Genomic DNA, 22158 nt, shown 5'->3' on the forward strand with positions numbered 1-22158 from the left:
AGTTGCTTCAGTCATGTCTGACTCTGTGTGACCCCATAGACGGCAGTCCACCAGGCTTCCCCATCCCTGGGATTCTCCAGGCAAGAACACTGGAGTAGGTTGCCATTTCCTTCTCCAATGCATGAAAGTGAAAAGTGAAAGTGAAGTCGCTCAGTCGTGTCCCACTCTTCGCGACCCCATGGACTGCAGCCTACCAGGCTCCTCCATCCATGGGATTTTCTAGGCAAAAGTACTGGAGTAGGGTGTCATTGCCTTCTCCGTACTATTAAGGTTGACAGGATTTAAATAGGAGAGAAATAACTGCAAGAGTAAAACAAGTGGCATCTGGTCCACAGGCATCTGTCAGGGACCTCCCTGGCAGTACAGTGGTGAAGACTCTGTGTTTTCACTGCAGGGGGCATGGGTTCGATCCCTGGTTGGGGAACTAAGATCCTGCAAGCTGCATGGCCAAAAACAAAGACATACCAACAACAAAAAGACACGTCTATAGGCATCTGTCAAATGGATTTGGGAAATTTCCCATCTATGACCTTGAGAGAAAAACAAGGCCCAAGTGAGAGGAAAAGTAGGGTTCTTGACCAGTTTTTCTCAGGTCTTCAAGGTACATGATGTGATGACTTGAAAAAAAAAGAGGTCTGCAGAGACAGTTTGGATAGCTGAGGTAAGGTCTGCTTGCAAAGGCCACGACTGACAAGGCAAGAATTAGACCCTGCTGGCCATCTGTGAAAAAGGAATCATGCTCAATCCTGAAGCAAGGGGGGCTCGCGATCAAAAGAATACTCTAAGCACAACAATTTAGTATCAGAGTAAAAACTGCAGTGGAATGAAAAGAAAACTAGTGGTGGGAAAACCAATAAGATCTGTTCCAGTAACCTATTATTGGCATGATGAGAGCCTGAACTCTGGTGGTAATGGTTAAAAGGCAAAGGGATGAATCACAGAGATTGTGACCCAAGTGTTGAGAGTACTTGCTGACAGATTGAACTACAGAGGTGAAGGAGTTAAAAGTCCCTAAGCCTAGAGAACTGGGGCAAAATGTTGCATCAACCAGAAGAGGCATATTGGGGAAAGAAGTTAATTTTGAGCAGGGAAAATTTAATTTGGTCTTGTGAATGACAAATCTGAGATGAACATTCAAATCCTATATAGCAATTTGAAATAAAACCTGGAGTCTGAGTGAAAAGACAGGCCCGGAGCTATTAATACAAACTTGCCAAACACTGTTTGTATCTTCAGATATAGTAGTATTGATGTAACATATTAAATGTTCAATTTAATGCATGAAAACACTTAAGGTTAAAATGACTGCATAAATAAATCCTATTAAAAGTAGAGCTTGTGGTTGTTGGTTCCCTTGAGTAGGTCCACCCACAAAAAATCCACAAGGGCAGACGCTGTGTAGGCTGCTATGCTACAGTGAAACTTGAATGACTTAGCTTCTAAGATGATCAAATGTCAAACCTGAGGGGTCCTGTAGATCAGGGAAGTGGAAAGAAGAAAAATGAGAGTTCCGAAAGGCAAGGCAACCTTGGAATCTTTTCATTGAGGATGACAAAGAAACTAATCAAAAGCATTGGTTTTAACCTACTGTATTAGCACGTGAAACTCTGCTCAATGTTATGTGGCAGCCTGGATGGGAGGGGAGTTTGGGGGAGAATGGATACATGTATACATATGGCTGAGTCCCTTCACTGTTCATCTGAAACTATCATGACACTGTTCATCAGCTATACCCCAATACAAAATAAAAAGTTATAAAAATTAAAGTGTTATAAAAATCCATGGACCTAAAAAAAAAGCATAGGTTTTATTCCCCTTATGTCATATTATTAGTTCTGCAGTCCAGCTAGTAGATTTTCCAAAAGCACACTCCCCACCTGGTATCTGCAACCTGCTGCTTAGAAGAGTTGGTAAGCCATCTGCCTGATGCCTGCAGGTAAGTGACCCAGCCTTCAGGCCACTCTTAATCTCTGCAAGGAGGACAAAATCTCTCATAACTAAGTGTTCGCTTTCAGAGAGTAAAGCCTCAGTCACTTCAACACAAGCTGGATGTTCTGGCCCTGTGAAGATGGTCAATCTCTGTTAAAGTCATCATGGTTATAAAACAGGCAGTAACCTCAGCACACTTGATCTCAAAATGTGGTCCCTAAGACCCAGCAACATCACTATCAGCCGGGAATTTGTTCAAAAAGTGCAAATTTTCAGGGCTCACCTCCGACACACTGTATAAGAAACTCAGGGATAGAGCCCAGCCATCTGAGTTTTAGGAAGCTCTCTAAAACTGATTCTGCTACTTATTAAATTTTGTGAACCACTGACCTCAAGGGGCCAAATAACTTGAGGAAGTTTCTTTACTAACAGGTCCAAGGAAAGGAAGGAGGCTGGGGAGCCAGAATTTAAGGTCATTTCCCAAAAGACAGGCTCTAGTCAGGTGGAGAGAGCAGGGGCTTCCTCTATGATTCGCCATCATATTAAACCTGTAAATGACCTCAGAACTCACCAAGGCATTGAACTGAGTGGATCAGATAGTGTGCCTCAACGCTTCCTCGTAGAAGTGCCTTATACATTTTGTATTTCTACAATTCTACTGTACAAATGTGATTTAACACACCCTTTCAAATAACCACTGTTTACCATGAACAAATAACAATGCTGAGCAAATGGTAAAGAAACTTGATTTTGTTTGCTCTAGTGCCTTTTTTCTTCTAAAGGACTTAATTTCTTTAAGACAGAGCGTCTTTGAAAATACTGTCGACCTAGGTAAAAGAAAGGATTTACTGGAATTCGTCCTCGGCAGGCTGGTGAATCAGAAGCTGAGCCCAGGATGGAGTACAAGCGTGCACATCCTCAAGGCATGCCCTCTCTTTTCTTTTATCCACGCTCTTCTAAAGCTGCATTCAGAATCAAAAACTTGGGTGGTAGGACAGAGGCAAACCCCAAGTCCAAAATATGAAAAGGGGATAAGAAGGTGACCCAGAAAGCTGAGCAAAATGGAAAACGGAACAAAGAAAGTAAGAGGCATGAGATGAGAACTTTCTAACTAACAAATCATGAGGACCCCAGTCAAGTTAATTATATAAGGCCGCCCCCTCCACCCCTGAATACCCTTTTACCTCTGGAAGAATATCTTGGGCTCTATCACTTTCCTTCAGTTGAAGTTAAGCAGGGCAAGTGTTAAGACATTGCTTTGTAGAGGAAAAGAATACAGCTGCTTTATAGTTGGGATTCTGGTGTAAGGGGGCATAACCTGTGGCTTTGATGCTCACCCGTGATTACGAGGAGTGTAGGATTTTATTTCACATGTTTACTTAACATCTGTGGCCTAATCTAAATTTTGCTCCTATGCTTTGTGGAACATGGGCTTCCCAGGTGGCATTAGTGGTAAAGAACCTGCATGCCAATGCTGGAGACTTAAGAGACTCGGGTTCCATCCCTGGGTCAGCAAGATCCCCTGGAGGAGGGCATGGCAACCCACTCCAGTATTCTTGCCTGGAGAACCCTATGGACAGAGGAGCCTGGCCATCTACAGGCCATGAAGTTGCAAAGAGTTGGACAGGACTGGAGCAATTGAGCACACACATTCTTGATCCATATCTAGAAAGAGAACTGCTAGGCTGGAGAGGATGCACACATACGGAACAAACTGCTTCAGCAATAGCAACCTCACAACTAATCTGAAAAACTTAAAATACACTCATCAATAAAGGTGCCTCTGTAATGAAGATGCTTAGAATAAGCTGCGCTTGGTTTTCGGTTTTCCAGCTGTCTTGTAATACCAGAATGCTCAATAGGAAGACAAGTCCGTATTTCCACGTCTGTAAAATTCTACTTATCAGAATAATTCTAAAAGAGGCTTAGTGATTTCATTCACTAAATACCTAAAGCACTCAGTGTGTGCCTAGCATAAATATGCAATTTAATGAAAACAGCAAAAAAGTCAATGGATGAGAAGATGAAGGGAAAGAGGTTAATTTTTTTTAAGAACTGAAAACAGTTTCCTCACAGAATTGGAAAGGAGTTTCCTGGATCAGCCTTGTTCACACTGCTATGAACACCAGTAGAGACTCGGTGTACACCACGCTCAGCACTGGTATTTACCTCTAGTATATGTCTGGTATCATCTTCAAGTCTCAGTCGGTAAGCACCTTGAGGGCAGGAATGCTTGTAATTTTCATGCTCCTTTGGGCTCAGCACTATGGCTTGCACTTGGGATCTAGTAACACTGAATAACTTTAAAACTTAACTGGAGGCATGAGGTCCACTGAAGACCAAACTGCGAATCTGTCTGGAGGGACTTCCTTGGTGGTCCAGTGGCTAAGACTCCACACTCCCAGTGCAGGGGCCCAGGTTCAATCTCTGGTCAGGGAGATCCCGCAAGCTTCAACTAAGACCCAGTGCAGCCAAATGAATAAATATATTTTTAAAAAAAAATCAGTTTGGAGTAAAGGGGTAATAAAAAGGTCAATGGTTAGTTAGTTATAAAGCTTTCAAAACATGAATGTGGATTTAAAAAATTGAGCTGAAAAATAAATTTCTGATCCCAGATAATATAATTCCTTCCTCACTATTTTATTCCCGGTGAAGGGTTTTCTGCGGGGTTTTTTCGCCTCTTTTTTTCTTTTGTCCTTCCAGCATCATTCAGGTGTAGAACAAAAGGAAATGAATGGTTTAGTTGCTGCTCTAGTGCTGAAAGCTTGAAAGGTGGTCACTGGAGCAGCCTCCAGTGTCCATCCCCAGTGGCTTTGGCCTTGGTGGCTGTGCAGAGAATTCCGGGCTCCAGTGGCCACTGTAGGGCCAACGCTGGACGCCTGGCTTCTGAGCAAGAGAGATGAAAGGCTTCTTCTAATATAATAACTGACGGCCTCTCGGTGCCGTTTGAACTGTTTACAGACTGAGTTAACGATTACAGGCAATGTGTACCTTGGCCAGGCGCCCGAATTTGTTACCCACCCATCAGATAGTATCAAAAGAGCCCTTGCATGCCTGACTGGAGTCCTTCCAAATCACCTCACAGGGATGCCGACACAAAAGGAGGAGTGTTCAGAATGTGCTCTCTCTCTTGGGGCCTGAGTAAGAAAATCAGAGTACCGAGCATGAAGCAGGCACTGAGGGCCCAAGCTCCAGGATGGCGCGGGGCTGGGGAAGGGTCAAGGTCAGCTCTGGGGTCAGAAGAACCAGATTCTTTTCGAAGCAGTTCAGGAGGTGTAGGCAGGAGTCTTCACGGCTGACAGCTAGAGGATGATGGGGGTGGGTCACCTAGACCTGGAGTGAAGCAGAAATCCGCACTGCCACACGCACAGAAACCTGGGGGACGGCAGCCCTGCAAGGCTACTGCCACACGCACAGAAACCTGGGGGACGGCAGCCCTGCAAGGCTGGGTTTATTATTGGGGGGTAGCAGACGCAGGAGGGGGGACAGTATGTTGTATTTTCTTTTTCTTTTTTCTGAGAGCAATGTATAAGTTGAAAAAGAATATCACCTTGAGAATAAGATAGGATGAGAGACTTCAAAAATGATAGTAAATAAACTTGGAAGCTAAAGGTGACCCTCTTCATTAGGGTAACTCCCAAGAGACTGGCATCTGTTTGAACACTGTGAAAATGTTTTTTACACAGATACAAATGAGTTTCAGTATGAGTATTAATCGTGACTTAAATGGGAAACCAGCCAGCTTATGATGGGGAAACAGACCTAGCACCAATAACGCCAAAAAAGCTTTCTGGGGTCAGAAAATAGTAAAAGGAACTATTGAGGGAACATTGAGTCTAATTATCTTTGATTATATGCTAACTTATAGACTTCAAAGGAGAAGAGTAGAAACTTTGACTATTTCTTTATTAAGTACCTATTGGCCTCTGAATACATTTGCAAGCAGAGGAAACGGAGACCTATAAGTCTGAATATAAGCCAATATGTAAGATAGTTGCATATTTACTCCAAAATTATTACTACAAGTCTCTCAAAGGGGAATACCTATTTTCAAACTCTAAGGCAGGGTTAGATTTATGGCTTTTTAATTTCCATACCTGGTCTGATGTCGAGGGAACAGATACTGTATAATATCACAAAATGCTTTCACAAAAAACCCTGGGGACAGTGGATGCAATTCATGCTCTTCTATCCGTGTGTGTACGATAATAACGTATGAGATCAGTATTACATGGTGCTTCCTTGAATTCCTTTGCTGCTTCCGTTGGCCATGGTTGTTTTCTTCTCCCGTCCTAACTTGCTGGTGATGCTGCTGTTACGGAACAGTGAGTGACCCACACTGTGTAGTGGGAGATAGCCCTTCATGTTCAAAGACAGTTCTTCAGACTATCTACTTTGAGGTGGAGATGAACTTGACATTGCTATTTTGATTACAGTGTAGGTCAGGAAACTGACTGATTTTTGAGATTCATTCTAATGTTTTATACTTTCTGCAACAGAAACGAGCATTTACTCACACCGTCCCTTGAGAAGAAACACAAGCGGATATTGTTGTAGTGTTTCCAACATTCTCTGGACTCCTACCTAGTGAGGGTACCCTTTTCTCCTAGGGAAAGATTAGAGTTCATGTTAAGTTTTAAAATACAAATTTTAATCTTGGGTGCACTGAAACTGTAGGGAAAAAATGCATCAGGAGTAAGTTTGAGTAAAACTACAAAAATAAAACCTCTCCATTGATGGTGAATTTTATGAAGAAATTCCAGACGATCCCAAAGAATCTAGCCCCAAACACTTTGAGAAAAACAGCCTCCAAAAGGGAACAGAACACGTCTCCAGTCTTTCCCTATACTGGTGGTTAAAAATGACTTGACATCAGTTAGAAGGAAAAAAAAGTAATGCACTGGATATTATACAAATGGAGAGACAATCATTAGAAAATTATTAGGGAAACAGAAGAAATCAAGTGAGAAAGAACTTTTCTTTCACAGTTTTTAAATGCAGAAAACGACAGTTGGGCAATCCTCTTCACAGAGTTGTGGCTGAGAGTCTATCTGGAGCATTTACTACCCCCGGCTTAGGGCACTTACTTTGTAAGGGAGATTAATACACAGGAAGTTCAAAGCAGGGCTGCGAAAGGATAGAAGAACTTGAGGAAGTGATTCACAGGGAAGGGCAAGGGCCACCTAGATGAATACCTTCGAGGATAACAACGGAAGACCATGGGGCGACAGTTACCGTTCCAGCGACTGGGCCGCTGCTGATACACTGGCTCCACAATGCCAGCTGCATCTTTGAACTTTAGGGCTCTTTAAGGAAATGGCACCTGTTCATCTTCCAAATCCTCTCACCTTCAGGGTTTCGAAATATCTATGGAGGCTCAATGGTTCAGCTCTTTTACAGATATTCTGCCTTATCTAGAGAGCTGAAACTCTGCCATAGGGTTCTCCAAAGTGGGGCCTGGCGCTGAGTAGGCAAGTATATCAAGAGGAAAACAATGTTCCGTATCAGGTTTCCATATAGTAGGTTTGTTTGGACAGATTAACAATATATGGAAAATAGATAAGAAATACTGATTTCCTTCTTCATGAGAATACTACTACAACCTCTTTGCCTTGGTACCTAGCAAAACTGGCAAATATTAAACAGGATGTTATGGTAAGTTCCCTAACTTTAAATATACACATGACTCAATTATTCCAGAGATCTGGACCCATGGTAAGACGCATCCAAACCCACTATCATAGCAATAGCTGTGAAATTATTCCTTATTTCGAGGGACAGTTTATTGCCATGTACCCTTGAACTCCTATAGTCACAGTTCCCTGATAAGCAAATCGACCATGGCAGTGAAATTAGAAAGCCATAAAACACAAAAATCTGAGAAACATCCTTTTGCAAGGAAGATCATGTAACTTAAGTCTTTCATCATAAAGATCAAGTGTTATACTCAAAAAAAAAAAAAAAAAAAACAGACTGGTTTTGCAGCTTGAGAAAGAAAAGAAATGTGGTTTCCCTCGCTAAAAGTTTTCTAGATGATACAGGAACTTCTGCTTAGAAATTACGTTCTAAACAACTGCAAAGGGATGACTATAAACATTTCCTCAACCTATTACAATAAAATCCTCCAGGAAGCTGCCTAACCATTAAGGATAGAGAAAACCGCAGATGCTGTGATTTCAGTTCTTTTCTCTCATTTTCTGTATTTTGTAATTTTCTCTAAAATCTAAGCTTTCATTTGATAGGGAGGGAAAAAGGGTCCTTTTCTGATGGGAAGGCACAGCTGTCAGCATGCCATCTGGGATGCTGTCGCCTGTTGATGCAGCCTGCAGAAAGCAGTCTCCAGGTGAACCACGGCAGCAGCACGCTGATGTGTTCAACAAAGCGGTGGGTGTTTGCTGACATCCCCTGAGCACATACAGTGAACCTCGTGCAGCACATGACACGGGAGGGAGCAGACCTGCTCATCGGAATGCCAACTGAGTAAGACCAACGTAATATGGAGGAAACAGAAGTGACAACTTTCCATAGTGAGAAGAGACATTTGATCTGACAGTGGGCACAGATTTTTTTTTTTTAGTGGCTATGAGATGCAAATGAGGGAAAGGAAACAGAAGGACCATCATGTAGGTTAAAATTTTTAAGGAGCAAGACAGCCAATGCAACCTGGGTGAGATGAGGGAGCAAGACTTAGAAACTTAGCTCCCACACACTGAATCTGAGACAAGGCTGAAACAGAGAAGGAGGTCTATTTGTGGAGAGATTAGACCTGATTGTTTGCTGCTAAGTGATATTAACTAAAATCTTAAGTGGAAGAAGGGATTTCAGGAAAGAGAAAGGGGTGGGGGGCGGGGAGAGTGTACTAAATGTATCCATTCAGATGTGACCATCTTCTCAATATGCAAAATTTCTCAAAGGCCAGGTGATTAATTTGGCTGCAGGGTCTCCAAAGGCAGCTGTTTTCAGACACTGATCCTAGGTTTGCTTAAAGGAAGGAGTTTTCCCTAAAGGACTGAAAATACACAGTCATTTTCAGTGTATCATACAAACACATATATTAGCATAGTAGATTCAGGGTGGTTGTTTTTACATACAGCTAAAGATGATGTTAATTTCAAATAATTTTCTATTAGTGGTTAACAAACACCATCCTCATCTTCAATTTCTGTTGAGTTCCTTTGGTTCTGATGGAAATCTCAATTCTTTTTCCATCTTTACATTTATTTGGTGACATCTAAGCTTAGGGAAAAAAAAAAACCTGTCTATGCAGAGATGCTGAAATTAGGGTGGGGACTAAAAAAGAAAAAAAAACTCAACTGAAAAACTAGAGGGGGAAAAATATATGCGTGTATAAGCAAACTTGACTGTAGAATAAGTATTTTAAAAAATAATTCATTAACTAATTAACTAGAGTTATGAAGAATGTGTCCACTTTACAAAACATACAAACCCCACAAACTCAAAAAATAAAAAAGGATTAGCAGCATTTAAAAAAAAGAGATAATAATTGATCATTCTACTCAGTTCTCAAAAAGAACTGTCAATCAGGAAACAGGATATTCTGACTAGCACAAGTTCTTGAAGATAGAAGGCACAAAATAAAAGTTTGTGATTTATTCAACCCTCCGAAGACCTGAAGGAAGTCCTTTTAAATTCAATTCATACTAATGAAACCCTTTCATGTTTTTTTTTTTTTTAATTTAAATTTTTACAAAATTTACTTCTCTGGGGCTGTGCTGGGTCTTGGTTGCTGCACAGGTTTTTCTCCAGCTGCCGCGAGCGGGGCCGCTCTCCAGCTGCGGTGTGTGGGCTTCGCCTGCAGCGGAGCTCAGGTCCTAGAGCACGTGGGCTCAGTGCTGCAGTTCCTGGCTCTAGGTGTGAGCGCAGCCGTTGTGGTGCACAGGCTTCCTTGCTCCATGGCATGTGGGTATCTTCCCAGACCAGGGATCGAACCTGTCTCCTGCACTGGCAGGTGGATTCTTTACCACTTGAGCCACCAGAGAAATTCTGAAACCTTTTCTCAAATGTGTGGGTACTGGGACTTCCCTGTCAGGGCCCAGGTTCAATCCCTGGTTGGGGAACTAAGATCCTTAAGCCATGGTGCAGCCTAAATAAATGAAATGAAGTCTAATGGTACACTTTCCCATTTAAGTACACTATCCTGAGCATAATTTAGCCTTTATTTAGTATCTTTGATATCTTGTAACACTAGAAGGATATCATTATGGTCATTTTTAGCATGAAATAATTTACATTCTGATGTACAGGACATTGGAATGTACATGATCCCTAGAAAGTATTTATATTATTTCCAGAAGTTCTTATAGTATTTGTTTTTTAGATCTTTTATATCTGATTTATTCTTTTATCTCTAATTCATAAGCAAAGAATAGAAAAAAAACCTAGTTAATTTGGTGTTTATTCTATTTAATGAAAAATTTCCTTTAAAACTCTGGTTCTAAGGTAAAGAATAGAACTGGAAATTAAAAAAAAAAAAAATCAAAGTATGAGGTATTAAGTTTGCTACCAAGATTGTCAAACTTGAATAACAGGTGTCCAAAATAGAAATCTCTACTGTTCATTTTAAACACATTTTAAAAAATGGAGGCTAGCAGTTCATTCATTCTTAACACACCATATTGCTTAGGATCTCAAGACTTTGTCCAACAGCCTCAATAAATGTATAAAGATATCAAGAGGTAAAGGTCAAAAAAGGAACTAAGAACATCAAACAAGACCGCTGGAACTGACCCAAAACATCACATGCTGGGCTCTCCTTTTTAATGATAATAACAGTGATACTGAGTGTTTATCCATGACTTTATTTCAAAGAGCTTCAAACGCTTTGCAGACATCTCTCACTAATCTTTACTAGGCCTTGAGAAGAAAAGTTTTCCCCAAGAAGTACCTTCAGAGAAGGATGCTTCCCAAAACCAATAGAAGAGAAAACATTTGCCTCTTTCCATCATCCCCCAAACACACTGGCCTCCGGACTCCCACTATGTCACACTGCAATTGAAAGGGATTATAATACCATGCAAGTGTTGAAAGGATAATAATGGTAAGTGAGTTTGTTTCTAAAAGAGTTAGAAGCTATGTGTATTTAATCATAACAGCGAACAGGTAAGTAGAAAAGATGAGAAAACCCATAATTACACTTATCCCATTATTTACCTATTTGTGGGGGAGGTTTCAAATTGGTAAAGTTACAGGATGGAATACAGATTTTCCATACTGCATAATATTAGTCCCTGAGATGGCTCAATGATGATCTTTACCTGAAAATGATTTCCAGACCACAAGTACTTGACAGTTGCTACGTCTGAAACTGCTTACTCTCATTTTGATCCAGTACTTCTCAGATGGGGGGCTGGGAGTCACAGGGACTTGTGGGATAACTTCCAAGCAGGCTATAGAACCTCATCTGCTGAGCTTCAGAGACCTGCATGTTGAGACCAGCACAGCGCACGTATGAAGATCTGGGTGAATTGGTTCCCTTGATAATCTGAACTCCTTTTCTTCCAGCCCTTGGGAAACTGCTGCAAAGCTGGACAGCTGAACCTCCAGCAATCTGAGCAGCCGTTCCAGGGTAGCAGTCATTAAAACAATACTCTAAAAAGTTCAAAAATGAAAATGTAAAAGTGATGTGTAATACGGTTCTAGGATCCTCTGACTCTGAGAAGTAAAAATGTAAGACAGTAGCTGCTGTACGCCGTGTCCGTGATTATCACCTCACTGACCACGGGATGGTAATGGGCTTAGCAGTGTGCAAAGGTCCAGGGAGGACACGTGATTCACCAGGGCACAAGGAAGGCAGTTACAGAACTTCGGTTCCCACCCTAGAACCTCCACATTATCAGTCACTCTCTAAGTCACCATGGCTATCTGTTACTATTATGGTTAATTTAATCAGCTCTTTGGCCCACAAAATTTTTAATCTAAAGCTTAGTCTTCTTAGCTGCATAAAAAACACAAATGGTCTTGCTTAGTTACTTCGGGATAATGCCAATTGAATTCAAACAGGTCAAATGAGCCCAAATCAATAACCCTCAAACTTAATATTTCTTACAGTAATTAGGTGAATAAGAAATAGTTCACGTCAAATTACTATTGATAATAGTACCTTACATTTGCAATCTTCAAAGACAATTCTCATATATTATTTCATTTCAAGTAGGCAGGCTATTTATTACTATTATCCCCATTTTACTCATGAAGACACAGACTCAAAGAGGTTAAGCAAGTTTCCTTAAGGTCACAAAGCTTAGAAGGACCAGAGCTGAGACTGAACACAGGATTACTGAGAGCCCTTTTCACTCTAGGATGCTGCCACTCATTTTAGAATGTACTTTATGCCTTATTATCATATTATATCATCATATGTGGATACTGTGCAAAGAGCACTATTTGGTGGGCGTAATTAACTTCAATTACCTGATTGGTGATAGAAATTATGCACTTAGGCCAGAAGGTCTCCAGTTATACATAAAGTTAGAAGATAATGAAGTAACTCTACCCTAAGGGAACCCAAGAAATGCTCTGATAATTCAAAAGGAGAAAAGTCCTCATCAAGGGAGTTGGATTGCTTCCACAACAACTGCCTAATCAGGGAGCATTCAACAGGTGGCCCACGGGGTAATTTACATTTCTGGGAAAAAGAAAAAGCAGCAGGGACAATGGCGACTCCTCACTCCTGGAAATGCTGCCTGGCGTTCTGACTTTAGAGACACGCGCCTGCTACCTTTCGGGTAGATCATACCTTCCTTCATGCTTCCTAGGTGTATAACTGCACAAGAGAACTTCCAAATGATAAATTACCAAGTGATTCATCATCATTAATCAACCCTCACAAAAATCTTGAAAACCAAGTGGACCAGGGAGTTACATCTCCTCCATTTGTAACAGTAACCACTGAATGCTGTGCAAAGACTACCTTAGAGGTCAATGGGAGAACTAGCATTAGTCTTCCTGAACCGGAACATCCAAGTCCCAAGTTGGGGTGTATGCACCCACTGTTTGGGTGTCAGCTACTGTAGTTTCTGGGTAGAGGTTGGCAACAGGAGAAAATCAGAACTTCTGGCAGCATTTACAAGGCAGGTGCAGTCATAAAGAACTTGACTTTTGATTCCATTGTCTCTGCCAGGACAGGTGTTTTGGTAGACGTATGGAATCCTGCCAGACAGGCTCCAATTCAAACATCCCTTTAGAAAACAAAACAATAAAAATGGAAACAAAACACCAAATCCTGTTCCATACCTTGAAGACTGATACTGCCTGAAAAACGGCATTTTCTATAATAACATTAATGTGGTTCAATCATACATCAACTCGGGAAGAAATGACATGACGAAAATGAAGGGTCTGCTGCAGGTTGGGTGCTTCCCTTATATTTCAAGTTATTTCTGTATATAAGCTAAAGGGACACACATTTCAGTGAATTTTCTCCATATATTCTTAGTGTTTAAAAAACCTCAAACCAATATAGTGTGAACCCTATATAAACCATGGACTGCAGGTGACACCGATGTGTGGGTTCATCGACTGTGAGAAACGTGCCGCTCTCACGGAGGATGCTGATAATGGAGGAGGCTCTGCGAGCATGGAAAGCAGGGGTGTATGGTTGATAGACACCTTCCTCTCAGTTTCGCTGTGACCTAAAACTCCTGGGCCGTGCCGTGCTTAGCTGCTCAGTCATGTCTGACTCTTCGCAACCCCATGGACTGTAGCCCACCAGGCTCTTCTGGAATCGTGAAGTGGGTGGTCATGCCCTCCTCCAGGGGATCTTCCCAACCCAGTGATTGAACCCAGGTCTCCTGCATTGTAGATGGATTCTTTAGGCCTGAGCCACCAGAGAAGACCAAACCTAAAGCTCCTAATTAAATAAAGTCTTGGGACCTCCCGGTGGTCCACTAGCTGGGACTCCACGCTCCCAGCGTGGCAGGTGCTAGAGTTCAATCCCTGGTCGTTCACATACTGCAACTCAAGATCCCATGTGCTGCAGCCAAATACATAAGCATTTAAAAAAGTCTTACAACAATCAAAAATAAGTAAATGAAATAAAACCCCTCAAAATTACAATCTAATATCTGCATAGGAGTAACACAGGCAAGTTAGCACTACCGAGTAGAATAAAAACCTTTGGTAAATCCTGCTTACCCCACCCATTCTGACTGAGTTTCCTAGTACTATAAACTAGTGTACTTAAAGTTTTGTGAGAATGGTCAGTTAATGAGTCCATCAAAGAGGCTGTATTTCTCTCTTAAAAAAAAAAAAAGAAAGAAAACTATAGCATGTTAGTTCAGAACAGAGTAAAATATAAAGAACTGTTTCTGATGGCAAGGACAGATAACTGACATTTTTAGCAGGTCTGTCTTCAGGGCAAGCCTTTGTGATTGATGATGTAGGCTCCTAACCACGAGGAGGCCACAAGAAGGCCCCAAGGAGGAATGCCCAGAGAACCCTGTGGGGGCACTGTAGCTGCCACTACTGAAACTGAGAGCATTTTTGGTGTTCCTGGAATTCTATTTCCAACCACTACTTTGTGGTTGCAAGGAAGGAATAGAAAGAGATTGGAAATCTTCTAGAGCAATATTCTTTTCTGTTCATATCCACAGAGCCAAGAGTAAAATAACAAGAATGTACTTTACCCAGGGCATAATTCTGCCTAAATCTGCTTGATCCACCACTTTATTTTTCCTAATTCTTGTTTTTGTTGTTGTTAGAAGAAAAGTTAAGATAATCTGCAAATGGGTTCCAGAAAAACTGGAAAAAATTCGTGGATTCGAGAGAAGGATATTTAAGGAGCCATAATCTGAGAACAATACCCTATAAATGTCCCTAAGCGCAAGAACCAAAATATCAAGTGAATCATTGTTCTTACCCAGAAAATAATTTCTTAAAGTTACAGTCTTAATTTTCCCTAAATGATAAATTCTCCCTAGTCAGGCCCCAGAGATGAGACTACGAAGCTGGTGCTTAACATGGTCGTGCCTTTTTACGCCTGACTCAACCCAACAGTTTAAGTTCCTCCTTCATTTACCTGCCAAGACCTGAGTTCAGGCCCTGGGGTGCTGAGGGTTTCCTTTGTGGGAGAAAATGACATCATCAACACCTCGGAGGCAGTGGGGGAATGCAGGGAATGCGGCTCCCAACACTGGTGATATCATCAACCGTCCTGGGAGAAGTTAAGAGTTGAAGTACTGAAGGTTAAAAAAGAGGGGGTTTTGTTTCGAGGTTATCAGTAGTTTCTGATGTTCCCTAATACCAGATTTTAAAAGGGTAGGTGGAATAAAGGTACCTTTCCCCTTGCTAAGAACGTCAAAAACCAAACATACAGGAGTTAAGTCCTGACAGAGCTGCTCAGCTCATTTGTATCTTACCGGGGTACCTTACATCCAACCAAGGGAAAACAGAGCCTCGGTTATATTAGGCTCTCTCCCAGCCCTTAAATGAGTATATTCTTTGGGAAACTTGCTAATGTTGCAAGTTTGCATTCAAAATAAACTCTAGGCACTCACATAATCCCCCAGTCTCCTCCAAACTTTCTTTGATGTCCAACAACTAAGGACAAGAATCTTTGATTAGAAAACAATTTCTTTGGTTGGAAGAAAATTCTTTGCAGGGCGTGAACAGCAGGAGAAAGAAAAGATTTTTCTGAAGTGCAAACTAGTTGGAAACCCCCTGGGGAAAGAATCTGATTCCCAGTCTTTGAGAGGAACGGGCCTGCCTGTACAAGCCGCCTCCGCTGCTGGCCTCTGAGAAGGCGCTTTTGTGTCTACTGTAGGGCCCTCAGCAACAGCACGGCAGCCCTTCTCTTTATTTTTGCCAGCGGAAGTTTTCCAACTCTGGGGACACACAATGCAGAAAGTCACGGTTTAATAACAAGGCACAGTTACTAATCAGATGGCCCCACTTCCACTCCTTCCAAATGCCTCCATATGCTCACACACTAACGCTCTAACCCCCAACTCCACACAGGAACACCCATCAGCTATTCTGAAATTAGTCTAACTAGTCAGCTTACTTATAATAATTCAACTTTACAAATTATTTTAGGAGCAGGTTCATAATCTTCCTTTTACTACCATGGTTCTGGGCTCTCTCTGGCCTTTTCAAGCCTTTCCAAAGGTTTGGTCACATTCACTTAGACATAAGCCAGTCATTGATGTCAGTGTGGTTTGGTCACTGGGAGAGCCTTGATGAAAGATTTAGAATAGGGGTCCTCAATCTACTACACGTATTTTAAAACTCCCCCCAAAAACATCCTTTCTCTGTGTGTTAACTGAGTGCAAACACAGGATACGGCCGAAGGACTAAAGTGCAACTGAGCCTAGACCTTAGTTTGGCTGCTAATTGGTTGTGTGACTCTAAGGAATTTGGTCAGAATTTTTGGGGACCAAAAAAATCTGTGACCACCTACCAAATAAATCTTATCTCAAGGGGAAAAAAATAAGCAAATTACATGCCCTTTTGTTTAATAAGTCTACTTCTGAAATAAGTATAACCTCTAAATGTCTAGAGCTAGAAAGAAACTTAAAGGTTATTTACTTACCCCACCAACCCGAACCCAACAGATGAAAGGTTAAATGACTTGCCTTTATCTTTTAAATGGTCACAAGGCACCTGTGAACCTATGTCCTAAGGGAGACAACTAAATTTCAAATAATCTCTGACAACAATAAAAATATATGATGTATACAATACAGTTTACTAAGTTCACAGTAGAGAATAACCTAATGTTTTTGTCATAGCGGACAGGTAAATTACACTAAAACCAAGAGAATGAGAATAACAGTTAATATTGACTAAAGTCAATGATGATAATAAAAGCCTTGGCATTAAAGGCTTTTTTCTAAGTTTTCTAAATATAGATGATATTCAAATATTTTTCCTCCAATTAATTTTAAAAATATTTCTCACCTTCTATATAGTCCTAGTGTTTATTTTTTCTTTTGTGCAGTTTATGAAGATTTAAAATGAGCCAATGAGATCATCAATTCAAACAGAATTCCCAATGTGTTGAACTCTGTTTAAAGCTAAAATTTTTTATTTAATTTTACTACAATTTAACAGAAACTTCTCATTTTAGAAAGCCAGTTTGCGATTTGAAAAGAAAGCCATTGTGTTTAGTTATTTGGACCTCTAAAGAAAATGTTACTGATGAGTATTATACATACAGGAATATTTATACAGGCAATATTATAACCTATACTTAACTGATAAAAGTGAAAATTAGAAGGTATGACTGTTTGGGCTGTAACTGTCCTCTAGATTTCAACTACTTGAAGTTGCCTGGATTAAAATTTTACGTTTTTTGTTTACTTTTTCTCCAATCATAGAGGACCTCGAGACAGAATCACCACAGTCATTTGAATGCCTCCTGAGAAGATGAAAACTGGCACTATCATGGCATTTATGCCTGCACTTCTTGTTTGGCGTTCAGCACACACTGCTTTCCACTGTTAAAGCTGTATCTCCTCAGTCGGTCTAGGCAAGGGGGCTGGCCTTGGTATTCCCATAGGACCTGCCACAGAGTATGGAAGGGAAGACCCCACAGTAGAGACCCCAAGTATAAGACATGGAGAGACTCCAGGGCAGTCCCCACTCTCAATAAGGATCTTGGCCTGGAGTTCATAAAGAGCCTCTGTTGCTTTGAAAACACAACCCAGGACAAAAGGCCGCCTGGCGCAGTGACTCCCTGGCATAACTTCCTGTATGCACAGACACGGGTAAAGCAATGCTGAGTGCAGCAAGGGGTTTTTCTGTCCACTTGTTTTTAAGTATGCCTTCGAGTTGACTAGGGATCAAAGACGAAAGAGACCCTACGGCACTCCATAATATCTTCTTCATGGAATGTTCAGGGAGAAGATCTCTGCCAACATCTGCTTTTTAATCTTCCCACAATGACCCAAAGAAGTTTAAAATACATAAATAAGGTGTGCTAAAAATGCTGGCCAGTAAGATATGGCAGTAGATTGGCAGTCCTTTGACTGGCAAAGCACTAATCTGAGTTTATTTCTTCCTCTGTAAAATGAAATGATTGCATTAGGTTTTTTTCTAACTTGAAATCTGATGATTATATTTTAATTTCAAATGGGGGCTATTCCTCTGCCCTCCCACCCAGAACTGTATTTTATCCCAGGTAAGGAAAACTGAATAGGAACTAATTTCAGTAAAAGGCCAATAAAGTCCTTCACAAAATTTAAAAAGAATTTGGCCACAAGATTTTTAAAGTTAGATTAGCCAATATGATTCTAAGCAGAAGATATAACAGCGAAAGAACTCAAAACTGGAAGCATGTGAAAGATTTCTTTTTAAGAATGGATAACTTGTAATACTGTAGAAAGCAGGAGAAAAAAGAATGGAAATCTATGATCATTTTTTAGGAAACAGCAAGATTAGTAGGCACAAAACATAAGGTCTTCAGTCTTCTCCAAATTATTTTACAGAAATAAAGCAACAGAGTTTCTCAATTATCAATTATCATCAGTTAGTTATGCATAATAGTACCCTTTTGATATATTAGCATGCACAAAATTGATAGGTAATGGTAACTGACTATGCTATTTAAAATTACAGTAATATATGGTTGATTTCCATCATAATAGAAGTGCTCTAGATTTTTAAAAAACAAACAGGGGTCTTGAAGATAGTTATATCGCCATCCCAAAGAAAGATCACTGCTTCAGATTCAGGATCATAATATCTAAATAAGATAATTTCCTATCTCCAGGAAAAATGTGAGACTTTGTGTTTACCATTTTAAAAACCCTAATTTAAATCACTTTGATTATTTTGGTGTTTCTGAATTTGAAATTAAATACAAACTCTAATACATTAAATATATTTAAAAATATCAAAAGAAAATGAACTGTAATGTTTAGAAGCCAGATAAAAAGAAGAGTATGTAAAGTAGCTTATCTGTTATTTAAAAACAAACATGCAAGAAATAATGAATGTTTTTTAAAGAGATTCAAAGTTTTCCGTTATAGCAAACAGAAACTGAAGGGCCCAAGGCCTCCTACCTCAGGAAAAGCAATGGGGCTTAAAGGACAGAAGACAAACAGGTGTGGAAAAGTCACCAAAGTTGGCTGGTTTTACAGCCTCTGTTCTCTGACTTCAGGGACCAAACAGGCACCCAGGGCCACAACTGTTCTGCTTATATCAAAACAAATTAGTAAGATATCTTTTATTCTTATGTGTCTTTGAGTGAAACCACCATGATGAAGGGTTGTAAGGAAATGGCACCCCACTCCAGCACTCTTGCCTGGAAATTCCCACAGACCGGGGGGAGCCTGGCAGGCTACAGTCCATGGGGTCGCAAAGAGTCGGACCTGACTGAAGGGACTTAGCACACACATACATACACACACAGGCATTTCTTGATGCAGTTTCACTTAATATTTGGAGAGCACAATTCCTTAACTACACACAAGCAGTCTTTGTCAGATACCAATTTTTGTATCTAAGGTCATCTTAGGTCAGGCCAACCTTCTTATAACTGCACCGTAATACTGTTGTCTGTCTGACTTCTATTAATGTAGACAAAGACTTTTCAAATTAACTAAACTCAAAGGGACTTCCCAGGTGGTCTAGTGGCTAAGACTCTGCACTCCCAATGCAGGGGGCCCAGGTTCATTCCCTGGCCAGGGAACTAGGTCCCACATGCCATGACTAAGAGTCCTCATGCTGCAACTAAGACCCGGCGCAGCCAAATAAATAAATTTAAAAAAATAAATAAATAAATAAATAAACTCAAGGTAAGTTAGTTTTGAGAATTTGGTTTCATTTCTGAAATAACTGGGATTATTCTAGGATAACAGCTCTTGACCTAGAATCTTTAGATTCTTACATGTGTCTCAGAGATTCTCTCCACTGGGATTTTATGCAAAATTGTACATTAAGTACATATGGTCAATAACTTCCATCACATTTTCAAAGGGGCCAGTGACCCCCCCCTCCAAAAAAAAAGATTGAAAGCCACTGTGTTAGGGTATCTCAAGATCAGAATTGGGATTCACAAGCCCCAAGGACTAAGAAGGTAAGGTCCTTCGGATGCATGCTAATATCTTATAATTGGGTTTCCCAGGTGGTTCAGTGGTAAAGAATCTGCCTGCTAATGCAGAAGACATGGGTTCAAGATCCTTGGGTTGGGAAGATGCCCTGGAGGAGGAAATAATAGCCCACTCCAGTATTCTTCTTGCCTGGAAAATTCCATGGACAGAGGAGCCTGGTGGGCTACACCCCAGGGGGGTCACAAAGAATCAGACATGACTGAGCACAGCACACATGCACACACCATCTTATAATCACAGATTTTACATCAGTACCCCAAGACATTTTTCTTGGAAAATGACAATTTCCTAAAAAGTAGGGATTGGGCTAGTTATTAAAACTAAGTAAGTGCTGTGTAAAGGATATTGATTATACCAAACAAATCGTTTAAAGTCATGTTTACAGTTTGAAAATGACCATCAAGGAGACAGTATGCTGTCAGTGATAAGTCAGAGAGAGAACAGAGTGCAGCATGCTCTATCAAGCCCAAAGCACTCACAATAATCGACTTCAAAAAATGTACTTAAAAAATGTGATGAGATAAATAAGTCTGTTTCATCCTAGAGTGATCTCTGACCAATCACAGCCACTCGGCACCACCATAATGTTCCTTATATTCATTCAATAAATATTTATTGAGTTACTCCTATGGGAAAAGCACCAAGTACACTAAAGCCCTGTTCCCCAAAACACAGCTCTGAACTGAGAGATGAAAGCCCTGCTTTCACAGAGCTCACAGCCTCCTGAGGGGAGACAGCATAAAAGTGTGCCACACTGCAGGAAGTTTACAAAGCAAAGCAAAGCAGGGGCGGAGAAGAGGAGCCCTGGGGGAACAGGAAGACTCCCTCAGAACAGGCCCAGGAAGGCCTCACCAAGAAGGTGTATTTGACACTTGGGGCGGACGTTTGAGGGACTAAGAGAAGAAAGTGTTTGGGATGTAAGTGGGATGAGGAAGTGGAAAGGCCCTGAGGTGGGAGCAGGCCTGGCTTAGCTGAAGGACAACAAGGTCACAGCGACTGGAGCAGAGTGAGGGGTGAGGAGGCAAGAGGTGCAGGTGCCAGGCCAGATCCTGCAGGCCCTCAACAGCTCATTGTAAAAACTCTGGCTCCAACTCCAACAATTCTCAATGAAACAATGAATGCAGGTCACAGAGTCAGCTCAGAGGGCTTCTGAGACATAAAGTTGGCACCCTGCTTCACCAATAGCTGAATCACCAAATCGAGCAACACAGGTCCCAATAGAGGATATTGGGACCATATCCCACATCTCAACCATTGACAGAATTTTAGCTTTTGAGGATTTCCCTGAGAAAAGCACATCCTTGGATAACTTAAAAAGTGGACTATTCATCTATCTCCTGCAAAGTACACAGGGTCCATTTATTTCTGTGTGACTTTGTTCTAAGATAATTAACTTGCTTTCTCTGTCATTAAGTTTCCTTTTCTACAAAATGGAGTATCACCTGTATTTGGTTTGCAAGTATTTGTGAATCATTTTAAGCTCCTGGGAAGAAAATCACTACAGAAATTTGATGGAATATCATCATACACTTCTCTAACAACAATACCCTGCTATCAATTCTGGTTCCTGACAGAACATTTATAATAGTACATTGCTCATTTATAACACCTTTTCCTCTGTTGGAGAAGGAAATGGCAACCCACTCCAGTGTTCTTGCCTGGAGAATCCGAGGGACGGGTGAGCCTGGTGGGCTGCCATCTGTGGGGTTGCACAGAGTCGGGCACGACTGAAGCGACTTAGCAGCAGCAGCAGCAGCAAGGGAGAGGGGGAAGCACATAAAAGTTCCAATAAATACTTCTCAGTGGATAAAATGTAAAGGTTTTTTTTTATTGAAAACAAAAACAAAACCTTGAGCCTCAGGGATATCTTTAAAACTGTGTAAAAAGTTAACTATGACTAATTTGTAGATAAAGAAAATTACAACACACACACACACACACCGTTTACCACAAAAACCAAGGAAATGCCTACCCCTGGAATCAGCTCAAAGGACACTAAATAGCCTGATAGGGGCAATAACCAAGGGCACAGCTCATTCATTGCTTCCTACAACCAGACAGATTAATGAATTTGAACTTACAACAATTCTGCGGGATTTCCACATGAAGTACAGAATGATTATTTATACAAATCTGTCTGATGGGTACTTTTACATGA

The 22158-nt window shown here is 40.9% G+C and overlaps 1 protein-coding gene and 1 non-coding gene across 3 annotated transcripts in view; one reads left to right on the forward strand and one right to left on the reverse strand.

Annotated features, from left to right (window-relative positions):
- RNF43 (ring finger protein 43) overlaps positions 1-22158 on the reverse strand; it is a 67818-nt gene that overhangs the window by 36733 nt on the left and 8927 nt on the right. The window lies entirely within an intron of this gene.
- On the forward strand, positions 19507-19579 carry TRNAG-CCC. The gene has a single exon. It is a non-coding gene; the product is annotated as a tRNA-Gly (tRNA).

This window comes from Bos indicus x Bos taurus, chromosome 19 (assembly GCF_003369695.1).
Source record: "Bos indicus x Bos taurus breed Angus x Brahman F1 hybrid chromosome 19, Bos_hybrid_MaternalHap_v2.0, whole genome shotgun sequence".
NCBI lineage: Eukaryota > Metazoa > Chordata > Mammalia > Artiodactyla > Bovidae > Bos > Bos indicus x Bos taurus.